Source organism: Nothobranchius furzeri, chromosome 10 (assembly GCF_043380555.1).
Source record: "Nothobranchius furzeri strain GRZ-AD chromosome 10, NfurGRZ-RIMD1, whole genome shotgun sequence".
Classification (NCBI taxonomy): Eukaryota; Metazoa; Chordata; class Actinopteri; order Cyprinodontiformes; family Nothobranchiidae; genus Nothobranchius; species Nothobranchius furzeri.
In genome coordinates this window covers 29,219,086-29,234,035 of record NC_091750.1, presented here as the reverse complement: position 1 = coordinate 29,234,035, position 14,950 = coordinate 29,219,086, and the positions used below count along the sequence as shown (strand labels likewise).

The window sequence follows — 14,950 nt, the reverse complement described above, 5'->3', positions numbered from 1 at the left end:
TGCTTCGTAGTTGATTTCTAACAAGAAATCAATAAATTATGTTTTAAAACTGCCAGTAAATTAGGTAAACTTGACACAATGTCTAATAAATAAATGTTATATATTACAGGTGAAACCGAAAGAAAACAGAATATGGTGCAAAAGTCCATTCATGTCAGTTATCCAACTTAGACTGAGAGACCATCTAAAGGCTCAGGAACCCTCTGATTAGAGTTTGAGACTTTGAGTCTAGAATATTCAACCTTTTCAGAATATTCTAATTGTTTGAGGTATTGAATTTGCAGTTTTCATCTGCTGTAATCTATAATTATCATCAGTTATAACAAATAAAGGCTTGAAATATCCGGCTTTGCATGGATTGAGTCAGTCTCATTTATTAGTTTCACCTTTTAAGTTGAATTACTGACATAAATGAACATTTGCACCGTATTCTAATGTTTGCATTTCATGTGTATGTTGATGACTCAGTGATTTATCTGTGTAATATCTGTGAATTGTCACCCTGGCTGTGATGTATTCTCTTTTTAAAATTCCTGAATACCAAAAAGAAATACAAAGAAGTGATAAAAAGTCAATTAAAAAGAAAATAAGTGAATACTCAATATATCCAATAAAACAGACAATCATAAGTAAAACTATAACGTTTAAAGGGATTATAAGGAAGTTTGCCAGCCAAAACATGTATAGAAATAATAAATGTCTTCTTCATACATTCTCCTGCAATGCCCTGGTCCTGTAGAATGAGCCCTGGCATTTTTACTGGGATTGCCTGTTTTTCTGTAAAATCACAGAAAAAGAGAGATGCTCGGGTCGAGCAGGCTGCTTCATGCGCGTTCACGCTCAGGCATCGCCCGTAGCATTTGCTATCTGTAGCTTTAGCAGCAGAGAGAGAGGCAGTGCCACTTTGTCGCTGTTCCTAACGCCTAGTGACGAAGCTAGCTACATTTCTGAGGACCCTTAGCTACTTTCTGTAGAACTTTCTTCTAGATATTTCCTGCTAATTAGCAACAAAATAGCCATTTTCTCTCCGAACCGTTCTTTGGTTTGACGTTGTTTCAGCTGTCATATAAAAGTTACAGATACAGTAAATGTTATTGGCGCTTTAGCTCACCTAGTAAGATGCTTGACTCTCATGCTGATGACCTGGGTCTGATTCTGGGTGTGTACATAGTTCATTTAGAGTTTCTTTTTTACATTAATGGTATATTTTTTTTACAGTAAGATGCCCAAATTTTTATTTGAGACTCGCCGAACGGCATTGAATTCACAGATAAAAAAGATGTGGGTTCAACTTTCATTTTGGAACAATTTTTCAAGCAAGGGAAGGGAATGATCTGAGCGTGCAGGAGGACTGACCCATCATAAACCTTTGTCGGCTGTGCTGAAGAGAAAGGTACAGAACCACATTATTTAATTTATTAGCTGCGTGTTCTCCTGTCCTCTGTCCTCCGGGCCACACACACACACACACACACACACACACACACACACACACACACACACACACACACACACACACACACACACACACAGAGGACTGTCTCAGCTGTTATTTTCGTTAAGGAGTGTGCACGTACAGCATGCGCGCCTCGTGCACGAGCCTACTATTGAAGCTGACATTACGCTTTTGGCCTGAGGGGGCGATCGCGAGCATAAAAATTCAAAAGTCCGAAAAGTCCCTTTAAACCATCACATATAACTGAACGTTTATTAATTTAGAGCTTTTCCAGTGTCAACAACTGTGAGGCAGACATGGTGCTGAGAAAGTTGCTTTGCTATAAGATCCTCAACATAAAGCCAACGCCAGTGAGGATGATGTAGATAAATAAAAACATTAATATCGACGTATATTTGTGCTCTTTCTATTCGTGTCTTTATTGAAACCTGTAATTTCACTCAACAGTCCTTTTTACAGACGTGCTTTTGGCGCTCCGTTAATCAGTCAGAATCAATGCTCTCTTTTATGAAACATAACATTACTATTATTCAGTCTACGAGCCCACAAGTACCTACGTAGTAATTAAATCATACTATTCTCATCAGATTGACAGGCTCGTCTCTGCTCAGGTTTACCCTCTCAGGATGTTTTATTGTTTTTCTCACAAACAGACTAGAAAGTTGATCCCTGCTGCAGCAGTAAAATCACCTCCCTTCTCCTCCTGCGTAGCCGTAGCTCAGAGTCTTGCCAAGACATGGAGTAATCCTATTTTTGGCTCGTGCTTCTCAATGAAGGCACACGCTCAGGCACATGTAGATGCACGTGCGTGCTGTCAGCTGGAAGGCGTCGCTGCATGTTTTGCTTCTTCTCGCTTATCCCCATCACATAAAAATGAAGCGCTCCGTTTCTCCTCGTCTGCCACCTCTCCATCCCACCTCGACTCTCAAAAAAAGGACACAACCTGGCAAGTGGAAATGGCAATTCAACCGGCTGGCGGAGGACATGAATCATCAGAGGTTTCCCGTGAACACCTTCAGCTTGTCGAATAATCCAGTGGAGTTGCTAAGATCTTTTGTCTTTTGCCGTTAAAGCAGCTGTGAGATATTGGGTCTGAGGGCTTCTGCTTCACCTTTTGGCTCCCTGGTGCTTCTCACGTCTCTCCTTTACCAGCTTATGATCTGATATTAGTAAATGAAGCCCTCTAAACTTCCAGAATTGTATCTTTCATGCGGATGGAGTTAGTTTAAGTAGCTTGCGTTGCCAAAAGCTTCACGATTAGCGCAGCGTATCAGAAAATAAATGGAGGCAGCTTGAAGCTTGACACACACCTGTTCCCAGCTGTAACCACTCTCCAGCATTTGTTTGCTTGTCATCAGCAATAAATTTCAAAGCTGTTATTTGAGCAGTGTCACACTCTTGAAATTAAGATTTTTAAGGGGCTCATTCACTAAGAAACCGTGTAATGCTTGTTTTTGGAACACGATTGGTCACTGCGTTTCGCATGCGTGCTGAATGGGAATGTTTTCTTAATTAGCAGCAGAAAGGAAACAGATGGGAAAACTGTCTGGTCAGCATGGGACAGTTATCATGGCATCACCCATGTTAACTTTCAGAAGGCTGGGTTGTTTCTGCGGCCAAAGGAGAGCAGAATAAGTTTTGGTTAGTAGAAGCTAACCGTTAGCATTAGCAACTCCACACCATGGCGTAACTGCTTCAGGGTTGTGTTAATTGTGGAACTCAGGGTTTCCCTTACATAGGCGTAGCCGTGGCAGGCTGAAATCCCACCGCCACACCCACAAGATCCCAAGTTTTTTTTTTTTTTTTTTTTTGGCGCTGTTTCCCAAAGAAGCAGCAGGAACTACCATGTTGTCGCTTGTGATCACAGCCGGCGGGCAGCAAGGAGGAGCAGGCAGGGCAAGGTGAAGTTACAGCATAAGTTACTGAGTTTAAAATTAGAAAGGTAGCAGTGGATATAACGCTTTTACGTTTACGTGTTTCAATAGCATTAAGATAAATGAGTGTTGGCGATCTTGACAGGTTCTCCTCCCCCCACCAGGCTAAGCATCACTTATTCATGTAAAATTTATTTTTTCATGTCTGACTTTAACCACATCTAATACTGTATTACGGCGTGAGCGCAACAGCGACAACTTAAGATCGATGTGTGAGCAGCCTGAGAGGTCGGGTGTTTCATCTGAACCCTTAAAACCTCCAGGAAATAAAATCTAAATTAAACCCTGGGAACCCTGCATTCAGATTTAAATTTACCATGCAGCAGGTTGTGAAAGCTCTTAAGCAGACTAAGGAGAAAAGTGCACCTGGCCCAGACCACATCAGCAGCAGAGTTCTCAGATACTGTGCACAGCAACTAGGGGGTGTGTTTCAGACCTTGTTCCAGAGTTCCATGGATACAAGTACAGTTCCCCAGCTCTGGAAGCACTCTACGGTCATACCCATCCCCAAGACCAGCAGGGTTAAGGCTCTCAATGATCTTCGACCTGTGGCTTTGACCTCTTTACCGATGAAGGCTATGGAGAGGATCTTGAAACATCACATTATCAGAGCCTTACACCCTCAGTTAGATCCACTTCAGTTTGCGTATCGGAAAGGGAGAAGTGTTGATGATGCAAAAACATTCCTCTTAGACATGGTTCACCGACATCTGGAGATCCCAAACTCTTCAGCTAGACTGCTGTTTGTTGACTTCTCTTCAGCGTTTAACACCCTACAACCTCACATCCTGGCTGGCAAGCTCACTTCTCTTTTTCACCTGGATGATCAGATAATCCTATGGATCCTGGATTTCTTAACTAACAGATCACAAAGAGTTCTGGTTAACAACACTCTCTCGGACCTTCTTTACACCTCTACTGGCACCCCACAAGGCTGCGTGTTGTCTCCTCTACTCTTCATTCTCTACACAGATGACTGTAGATCGATCCAGCCTGACAGTTACATGGTAAAATATGCTGATGACACTGTGCTCCTGTCTCTTCTGTCAGGCCCTACTGTTTACCACGGGCAGGTCCTGCAGAAGTTTGTGGATTGGTGTGACACTGCATGCCTGGAGCTGAATGTGACCAAAACCAAGGAGATGGTGGTGTCCTTCTCAAACAAACAGAGAGCGCTGGTTACCGCTGCCTCCACTATCATTCATGGACAGCCAGTGGAGCTGGTTGAAGAGTATAAATATCTAGGGACCACCATTGATCACCTCCTGAAATTTGCTTCCAACACCGAGGACATCCTCAGAAAGTGCCAGCAACGACTCTACCTCCTGAGGAAGTTGAATTCATTTGGAGTCAGGAAGGACATTTTACTGACTTTCTATTATTCTTTTATAGAGAGTGTTATCACATTTTCCATCCCCTGTTGGTTTTATTCTGTCAGCCTGCAGTATAGAAACCGTCTACAGAGCACCGTCAAGGTGTGCTCTCGGATCATTGGACTACCACTGCGAAGCTTAACTTCTCAATGTGACCAGCATACAGGAAGTTTAGCACAGAAAATCATTAAAGACCCATCACACCCTCTTCATACTGTTTTCGAGTGGCTGCCCTCCAAACGCCGACTTCGATGCCCATGCTGTAAAACACAGAGGAGGAGAAGTTCCTTTGTTCCCAGAGCTGTGCTTCTTCTTAATTCTCAGTGCAGATAGGGGGCGTGTGCATTACTTGTATGTGTGCGTGCATATAGTTACATGTGTGTGTGTGTGTGTGTGTGTGTGTGTGTGTGTGTGTGTGTGTGTGTGTGTGTGAGTGAGCCAAAGTTTTAATCATTGTTGGTCATTCACATGTGAGTTTATGATATGATTGTGTATATAGGTTTTTATGGGTTTTACAAATGTGTAATTTGGATGTGTTTTTAGAATTTAGAGATTTTAGTGCCGGCTGCTTCACAATGCTGTCTCGAATTGCCCCTCGGGGACTAATAAAGTTGTCTTGAGTCTTGAGTCTTGAGCAGGCTACGCTGCACTATTGACGTGTTAGCGCGCGGCGCTAACAACTTAGCGACGTGACATGTCTCGGAGAACGCGTAAAAACACGTTGGACGCTTCTTCTGAAGCGGTAAAATAACACCTCTTCTTAAGCAGAGCACGACGTCGCCTCGGCTCGTTCACGGCCGAGCCGGTACCGGACTGGGCTCGATAACATTGACCCAGCACAGCCATTGGGTCATTGGAGCTGCCCCGTGACTGCCTGATGGAAAACCAGCGGGTTTCATCAGACTGGTAAAGTTTCTTGTTTTTGCTGGGGACCCCCTGTATTTTACCGCTCCCTCCTGCAGTCTTCCCCTTTTAACATTTAAAATGATTCTGTAAATTCGTGTATCAATAGAAAAAATCTCTGCGTCTGCCAGCTGCAGTAAATGTAGTCTCCAAATAATAAATAAGAGGTGCACTCATCTGTGTGTCTCCTTTGATCCGCATTAGTGATGTTTTCAGCACCAGAACAGCGAAGCAAAGAAAGATTCCTGAGTTTGTTAGTAATTTTATTTATTAGGTGCATCTGACCTGTTCTATTTTTCTCTGAAATGAGATCAAATCAGTGCTTCTATGGGTTGTCTCCACTCTGCACTAGAGAATTTTACTTTATTTAGAGATGTGTCATAACCCCACCCCCACCCCCATCCCCCGCCACAGCTGGAAAAATTCCTAGGGGAAACACTGGAACTGAAACATCAACATTGCAGGTTTTTACCCAAGAAAAAAGGGTGAATGAAAGCAATGGAAGAGTTGTGTTGCAGTTAGCCAATCAGAGGACAGATGTTTGCATATCATTAAAATATTAATGAATAAGACTGTAATCCTGTTGTTTTACGCCATTCCTCCAACAAACGCCTACCCCTTGAGATGTGAGTGGAAGATCTTGTTTACCCTCACAAGGCATTCGTTCATACCAGACCAAAGCAAAATATGAGTGAATGAGGTCTGTAACTGTTGACGCGTACCCCGGTCTTACTACAGATGATCCCTTTTTCCATCCTGACATTGTTTTGCCCCCATAAGCCCTCTAGTCACACGGTGAAACTGACAAACGTCAAGACACGGGTAAGAATGACTGTCACTTCTGGTCAGAGGAGACTGGACCTTTGTTTTTTAAAAGCTTGTTTTTGTTCTTGTCTGTTCTTCTCCAATTTCTGATAATGGTTACGAGTGTCTTACCACTAATGGGTTGCCTGGTCCCATTTAGAGTAACCAGCTGAATGAACAAACTGTGCCTCTGTATGTTGCACTTCTAGTGTCCCGTTCCATTCTGAACAGCAGACTTCCCTGTCATGATGCAGCAGGCGTGGGACCATTTTCCTGATGACTTGGCCATATTTAACATCGCTAATTTAGGGTGTTAGTGCATTAGCATCGAAGAACCATTAACCAAGAGCTGTGGTCCCAATTTTACCAGTGAAGGTCACAGTCATCCGGGACAGTTAATAATCCTGATTATTGACAAATCTACCGGGATTTCCCTTAACTTTGTAAAATGACTTTACAAAGACAGATGTGGCCTTTTCTGTTGTTCTATCTCATTTTTGGTTCTTTTCCCTCTGCAGGGAACTCAAGTGTAAAATAAATATAAAAATAGACACTTCATCAGGCTCTAACATATTACATTTTCTAGTAGGACGTTGTACGATGTAAACAATATTTACTGTAACATATGCACACACAACAATGGGAAGTTGGTCATGTTTGGAGCTCTGTGGCTCTGCTACATTTTATATTAGAAGCACCATTCAGTATTTACACATTTAAGAACAGAGTGGACTTTACTTGTCTAAAGTACCTTCTTTGATATCCGTTATGTTTTTTTCCCAATCTTAGTTTAAATTTTAGGATTTTTATAGATTTTCCACCAATTGAGATTGTAATGATGCCATGCATTCAAACTCAACACTTTTCTATCAGGAACTTTACACTTCTTTCACAGTTGATGACTCAAAATGTAGATATTTTTGTCTTCTTTCATCCAAAGCGTCTCACGCTGCACTAGGACCCTCGTGTCCCTGAGTGCACACCCCCTAAATCCAACTGGCTTCCGTAATTTTCCATCAAATGTTTGTCCTTAAAAAAAAAAAGAAGTCTTATCCTGTCACGTCCTACATAAAACACCATAGATGTATAAAATTTGACGTGTGTCTCAAGCAGGCGTGTCTTTTTCCGCGTGTTGTAGAAATACTTTTAACATTAACTATAGATTTCACACAGCGGCTGCTTGTTTGAAGCCTAATGTTTGATCTGCTGTAATGCTAGCACGTGTCACGAAAAATGCTGCTAGGGAAATGGTTACCACGCTGGCCCTAATGAGCCACTGGTAGCAGCTTTAACATTTGTTTCTTTTTATTAACCTGTTTTGTAGTTTATGCATGTAGGTATTTTCTCGTGTAATCTAGTGGAGTTTAAAGGTGGTAGACGTTTGTTTTGATTGTTTGTTTGTACTAAAGATCTTACCTTCCCGTCAGTCCGCGACCTGGATCGGCTCGCTTCATATCACTCCTGCTTCTGCCTCCATAAAGAGCTTAATGTTTCAGCAAGCCTACAGTTTTGATGCACCTCAGATACACTCAGCCAACATCAGCCAAAGCACAGCATCGATTTTCAGTGTGATGAATGTGCTTGTCCCGCGTGATTTAAAGATGATATAAATATCTTCTTTCAGAGCCGAGCAGCTCGGCTGATACAAGTAATCCATCACACTGAGCACCTTGTTTTCTTTTAGATATTTACATAGCGTTTGTTATATTTTTATATGATCAACAGAGAGTGTGTTAAAACACACCAACCTCTGAAAACAACTTAGAATTATGTATGTGTGTGTGTGTGTGTGTGTGTGTGTGTGTGTGTTTTATTTATTTTTTTACCAAATTTGAAGGTAAATTGAACATAATCATTAAATAAAAAAACCTCAGCTTATTAGGTGTTATAATAGAATTGACTCAAATAGTGACCTGGACTTAACAGACAGGAACAGCACTTCATTTGACTCGAGTCATCATCTGTAATAATATAATCTGTTATAACATAAAGTAACAAAGGTGGCTTCCATCAGTCCCGTTAAAGTTACTCATTACGCTCCATTATGCCGTTAATGCACCTCTTAACACTTTCTGAAGCCATTTCAGATGTAAAATCCCCAGAGGGCTTTAGCTGACAGCTCAAGTCTTAGCAGGGCTTTTATTTTGAAAGATTCCAGATGCAACACTTATACCAACGTTTTATCGTCAGAGAGAAATTAGTTAAGAAGTTGGCGAATGGTTCAAGTTAATTAGTCCTTGCATTCTTTTCAGGTCTGCTCTCGAAAAACCGATTCCATGATTTTATCCTAATTTAAGATTCATGAATCTAAAAGCCATGATCTTTATTTTCATTTACTTATAATAAAGCATTCTAGCAACAAAAAATAATAATTTAAATTAATTTGAGCCCATGGCAGAATGTGGAATCATGCTTTTGTACTATTTAGAAACACTTGACTTTAAGTTAAAATATTTTTTATAGTAAAAATGATTTTTTTTCCTTTCTTTCTTTTAGAGGTTTGTCAAAAACGTTATTTATTTTTATTAAATTTTTTTTAAAATGTGTTCACATTTATGAAGTGATAAATCTGTAATGGCTAGAGTTGTTTTTTCTTTTAAATCCCACCAAATACATATTTGGGTCTCAGGATTTGACAAACAAGCACCATGGTAGTTTGTAAATTCCTTGGCACTTTACTACCACCTAGTGGTTGCGCTAGCCATACGTCACTACCACATGTCAGAGAGGGAGAATGGGAAAAAAAGATGAATATTAACTCATTCACTGCCAGCCGTTTCCTGATCGGTAAAGCCCTTCGCTGCCAGCGTTTCTCACCGTTTTTACTGTTTTTTTAAAAGTCACAGAACGCTAGGAGCGCTAGGATGATGTCGACGCCAAAAAAAAACAAAAAAAAAACAAAGCGGAGACTCACCTCTTACATCAGGAAGAATCCGCGTGTTTTGAGCGTTATCCGTTCTTTCATAATCTGTTGTTGAATTGTGATCGGCAGAAGCTTTTCCGGTTTGCGCCTCACTTTTTTTTACAGCAACGGCCCAAAACGATCTCCTAACACATGGATGTTCTGCTTCCTGATCACGTGACGTGTGACGTATGCGGATGAAGATCGGCTTTAGAGCTGAGATGTTTGTTCACACGGTGCGGGGGCTCGTCCGACGCCCACACAGTAAAAACATGCAAACCGTCATTGGCAGTGAACGGTTGGATTTAAAATGACGACATTAGTCGTCAATGGCAGTGAATGAGTTAATGGCGTTATTTTCTCTAAGTTATTATAATGATTGATTAAATATAAAAACACTTTCCATACCTGGTAAAAACAAAATTAGCATGCTATGTATGTTTTTTCAGAGCTCATTTCTAAAGTGACTTATGTGCAATATTTTTATAGTCTGTTAATTTTATTGTGGAAAAAGCTAAACTGCTCAACTCTGCCACCTGCTGGCATAAACTGGACCAAGCTGTTGCTATAAAATGTGAGCTGGATAACATTTTCCACCTTGGAGCTCGGATTTACTACAAAAAAAATCATTATTTGAGTGTTTTAAGACAATCCTTCAAAGATTACACACTTTAGGCAATATTTCTCTTCATAGGTTAAATCTGGAGATTTCTAATTAACAGGCCTGGCGTTACTTTCAGCTGGCTCTGTCCACCTGATTATATTTATCACTGATCTCCTTTTACTTTTTTTTAAACCTCGGCTTCTCGACGAGTGAATAAAAAAACAAGCATATTCCCGTTGGGCATATTCACTAAACACGTTTAATGTAGTCGTGGTGGTCGGTCACATGACCAGTCTGGCTGGATACCTGCACGTTTGGCAGCTTTTTTACCACCTCGACACCATTAATCAAACTAAAACCAGGTGCATCTGTACAGAAATGAACCCTGAATGCTGATTTTTGAATCCCATCCTTACCTGTCAGAACGTCCCCTTCTCTGCCTTCTGTATGAGACAAGCCAGTCGGCACCGGTAACAAAGGAAGTTTGCTTTGTGTCACACATGAAGCAGCTCAACCCTCTCAAACATTCACAGTAATTACCTTCCTTCAGTTTTTGCTTCGTGATTCTTGTCTTGTCAACACTGCAGCTGAAGCCCACGAGTTTGTCTTTGTATTTCTCCTGATCTCTCTCTCTCTCTCTTTCCTTTTTTAGGTGAGTGTCGGTCAACGCCGCTCTGAGCTCCCGCTGGGTTCGCCCTGTTTCTGCCGTCAGGTTTGGAACGTATTTGCCTCCTTTTCTCCTCTGTGATTGGCTGAGGTTCAGTCGGTGTAGATGTGAACTTCCCTGGTGGTCTTCCCTCAGCAGCTTTGACCAGGCCACATACAGATAAAAGTCACAGTCTCATTGCGACTTGATCTCTGACACTGCTAGCCTGCAGGGAACCGAATGGCTACTAAATTTAGGGAACCTTTATTTGGGGTACTTGTTATTCAGCGGTGCTCTCTCCAGCTTTTAGTGTTCTCTCCATTGCAGGCTGATTACTGATTACTGCTGCCTGGAATAGGAAAGCAATCACTTGTTGAGTATTTTTATAGAAAGTCCCATGATTTCTGAGGAGGCGTTTATGTTTTGCTGGTTATGCAACTTTCTGGAGCAGTTTTTACATTTTTTTACTTTTAAACTGAGGAGGTTCACAATAACGAAGCGCGATGCTGGGTTAAACTAGTCTGCTTTATTTATAAATTGATGTGTTTGCTGAATGTTTATGAAGGTTTTGTAAATGTATTTTGTTCTCATGGGCTACCGTAGAAGGAAAGATGGCACCATCTGGAGACTTAGATGTGTTTTAGACCTGATTTTTATGGTTATATGTTGTGATGCCGCCAGTATTTAACTGGACGTCATTTAATTCAATTTCAACAACATTTCAATTAATATTTCCAGAGATTAACAGTAAAAACTGCACATTATCTCTTTAAAAGCAATTAAACTGTCATTCTTAAATTTTGCAAGAGTCCACACAGCTCATCGTGCCGTAAATATTAAAGTTAAAGTCCCATCAGTTGTCACACACACAGGTGTGTGCGCGAAATTTGTTCTCCGCATGTGACCCATCCCCTGGGGGAGCGGTGAGCTGCAGACACAGCTGCACTCGGAAACCATTTGGTGGTTTAACCCCCCAATCCAACCCCTTAATGCTGAGTGTCAAGCAGGGAGGCATTGGGTCCCATTTTTCAAAGTCTTTGGTCTGACCCGACCAGGAATCGAACCCTGATCTCCCAGTCTCAGGGCGGACACTCTACCACTAGGCCACTTAGAAAGGTTGTCAACAAATCCACACTGAGTTTTAACAAATGCTCATCAGCCTCGCATTTATTTGCCTGCGTTTGTTTTTCATTTGTTTGATTTCCATTAGAACGTTATAAACATGGACGTAATTTTCACTTTAGAAGTGGGGGGGACATGGGGGGGGGGGATCTTTACAGTATGTTCTAATGGGAAACAGGCTTCAACACAAATGGTTGTTTTCTGCTTGGTCCTAGAGCTCAACCAGTGTCAATTTAATATAGTGTAATATTGTTTTTGGATGGTAAAAAGTACAGGGGTCAAAGCTTGACTTTGGAAAAAGTGGGGGGGACATGCCCCCCCGTTCCCCCAAAAATTACGTCCATGGTTATAAATGTCTTCAGTGTAAATCCTAGTTCAGACGTATTTAGCTTTTTCACTAGAAATCTTATCAGATCTGTGACAAATTAGAACCTCGCAGGCAGAAAGAAAAATTCAAGAAACTACATTTACATTTAAGCATATATGTATGTAATAAATGGATTTTTCACGTTTTACTGAGATGCTTGTAAATGTTAATTATAAAGTAGCGTAGATCTGTGTTTACACAACGGGTCCGCCCATTTCATAAATCACAGTCAATTATGGTTTGGATCACCATGCAACACGAATTAGAATGTTAATGAGAAAAGTGAAGGGACATCAGCAGCTCACAAGTGTTGCCTGAATAAATTAAGATCATCTGGTTAAGGGGCTAAATAAGGAAATTTAATTTAAGATGAAAATAGCTAAACAAATTCAATTGGACCCTGCTTCTAAATGGTTTCATTACCGGTACGAGCGGGACGTGTTGGCGATGTGATCAAGCCGGTCGTCTCGGTCCTGAAGATTTGAGTTTGCCAAACTTGAATCCAACAACTTTTAGAAAAGCTTTTAGACGACGTTTTAGCTTTTAAAATTCAATTTGCAGGAGAGTGTCACCCAGACACGAAGACTTTGGATAAAACCGGAGAAATTGACAAGCAGGATGTGTGAGGGGAATTTAATGGGTCATACTGGCATTGTCTCTTTTTTAAACTCTGTCCAATTGGTTTAGACGCGCACACACACACACACACACACACACACACTCCAGTGGTCATTAAAGGCCCATGTCACCAGGAACATATCCCTGGCAGCACCTGCCAAAGCCATTATCTACCACCCCGCCTTAGACGAACGCTTTGGCATACATCTGAGCAATTAGGCCAGATTATTGGCAACCTTCCTTGGCCTTGCCCCATTATCAAGACCACTAATTACTCGCAGTGTTCAGCTCTTCCTCTCCCTCTGTGTGGCGCAGGCTGTGCAGGCAGAAGGGAGAATAAAATCCTAGATGAATGGGTGAGAAAAATGAATGTAGGTGGACACTGTGGAAGGTGTAAGGTTTTGATGGGGTAAAGCGTCAAGAGGACATTGTGACACAGCCGCTGTGAGACACCCGACAGGTTAAGTGTGTGAGAATGTCTCGAGGTCCCTCGTGGGAAATATTTTGTCAGAAGCAGCACTTTTAACGCGACATCAGCGGAGTGATTGAAGTCTCTCCGAGGCGTAACGGTAGCCGATCACTTACGGCGGCGAGCTGCTGGTTCGTGGGCTGCTTTGGACCGAGTGGAGAACCGTGCCTGCTGGGCAGCTGCAGCTTTAATGGAGAATGGCACACAAACAAGGCCCATATGGGCTCGGACAGGCTCCTTCGCTCCCATGAGCTCGCAGACATGAACGCAATATATTAAAGCTCAGACAAAATCAAAACCCCACTCAGGATTTTAGTTTGGGCAGGTACTTTTAAAATTTGATATGGTTTTACGCCTGTTTTATTCCACCTTTTAATAACATGTTAGTCTGAAAGGACTTTTTATTTCTTTTATGGTTTCCCTTTAAATCAGCTAATCAAATTAAAGATGTAATTTTTTTCTGAGTCCTCTAATTTGATGCTGTAAATTCTGCCTTTTCTTTAGATTTTGCATTATTTAAAAATTTTTGTCATTTAAGCAGATAAAGGCTGTTAAAAACTCACCGGATCACCTTCTGACAGGCAACCTGTCTAGATGCATGCTGTTCATTTCTATCCTAGAAATCTAGACAGACAGTAGCTGAAGCAAAATGATTTTGCTCTGAATGTCGGCCTAGCTACGCCCCTTCGTAGCCTCGGCAGGTCTGTAATGCGCTTTGCCAGTATCAGTTTGGTGGGCCAATCACAGTGCACATTGGTTTGGTGGGCGGGGTTATGTGACAGAGGGAAAACAACTAAGATGGCGGCAGCTCATTTGAAGCAGCTTTGACATAAACTTTGGACTATTTAGACCCGGACATTTAATTGAGTCAGACGAGTATCCGGTACGGATAAAGCATTTTTGACGAGTACGAGCATGAAGCGAGTAGGGTTGTCACGGTAACAGGTGTAGCGGTAAACCCCGGTAAAAAAGTTGACAATAATAATAACCGTCTTGTTTAAAAAAAAACTATATTATCTCAGTGGGTTTACCGTGGCTGCGGTGTAGGCGCGGTGACCCTTACCAGCCACCGTATCATCTGCTGAAGTTGCCGGCGGCACATGCGCACTTTGTTGTTTACAACCAAAACTTTCTTGAAGCTAAAGCTGAAATAATGGTCAAAGGAGGAGACGGCAGCACTCAGGAGGACATTTATTATCCCTCAAAGAAGACAAAGTGGGAAGTACGGGCATGTTTTGGATATGTGAAGAATGCCGAGGGACAGTTGATAGAAGACGGCTATCCTGTTTGCAGCAGGTGCAGAAAAAGTGTGTGTGAAAGGCAGCAACGCTTCAGATCTCATGACACATCTGCGTGACCATCACCCACAACTCTACAGTCAACGCAAGGCAAGCTAACGTTAGCGCTTTCGCTAAAATGCGTGATCCGAGGATTTGGGGTGAGGGAGAACGCAACGAGTCGCTATATAAAGCAGCCGCAGCGCCGCTACCTGCATATAAACCGTGTCGCGGACACCGCCATGTTGAAATGACGCTATGCATTACGGGGCTCCCAGGGGCAGATAAGAGTTGGTCTCTCTCCGAGAATAATTATGAATTTAACAACGATTACTGCCTGATGACATTTTCCCACATCTGCAAAGCTCACTGGAAGGACACAAACCGAGGACGATATTTTCCTGATATAGGGTTTATTACTCAAGTAAGGGTAAAAAAGTATCTGATTAGAAGGCTACTTGAGTACTGAGTATCA

The 14,950-nt window shown here is 41.8% G+C and overlaps 1 protein-coding gene across 6 annotated transcripts in view; it reads left to right on the top strand.

Annotated features, from left to right (window-relative positions):
- The window catches only part of cadm1a (cell adhesion molecule 1a), a 634,562-nt gene that overhangs the window by 275,039 nt on the left and 344,573 nt on the right, over positions 1 to 14,950 (top strand). Inside the window, exon 2 of one of the 6 annotated variants that reach the window (XM_054731109.2) lies at positions 10,629 to 10,688. The exons of the other annotated variants lie outside the window; for them this stretch is intronic. The gene's annotated coding sequence lies outside the window, so the exon portion shown is untranslated. The remainder of the gene's footprint in view (positions 1 to 10,628; positions 10,689 to 14,950) is intronic. 6 annotated transcript variants of the gene reach the window in all.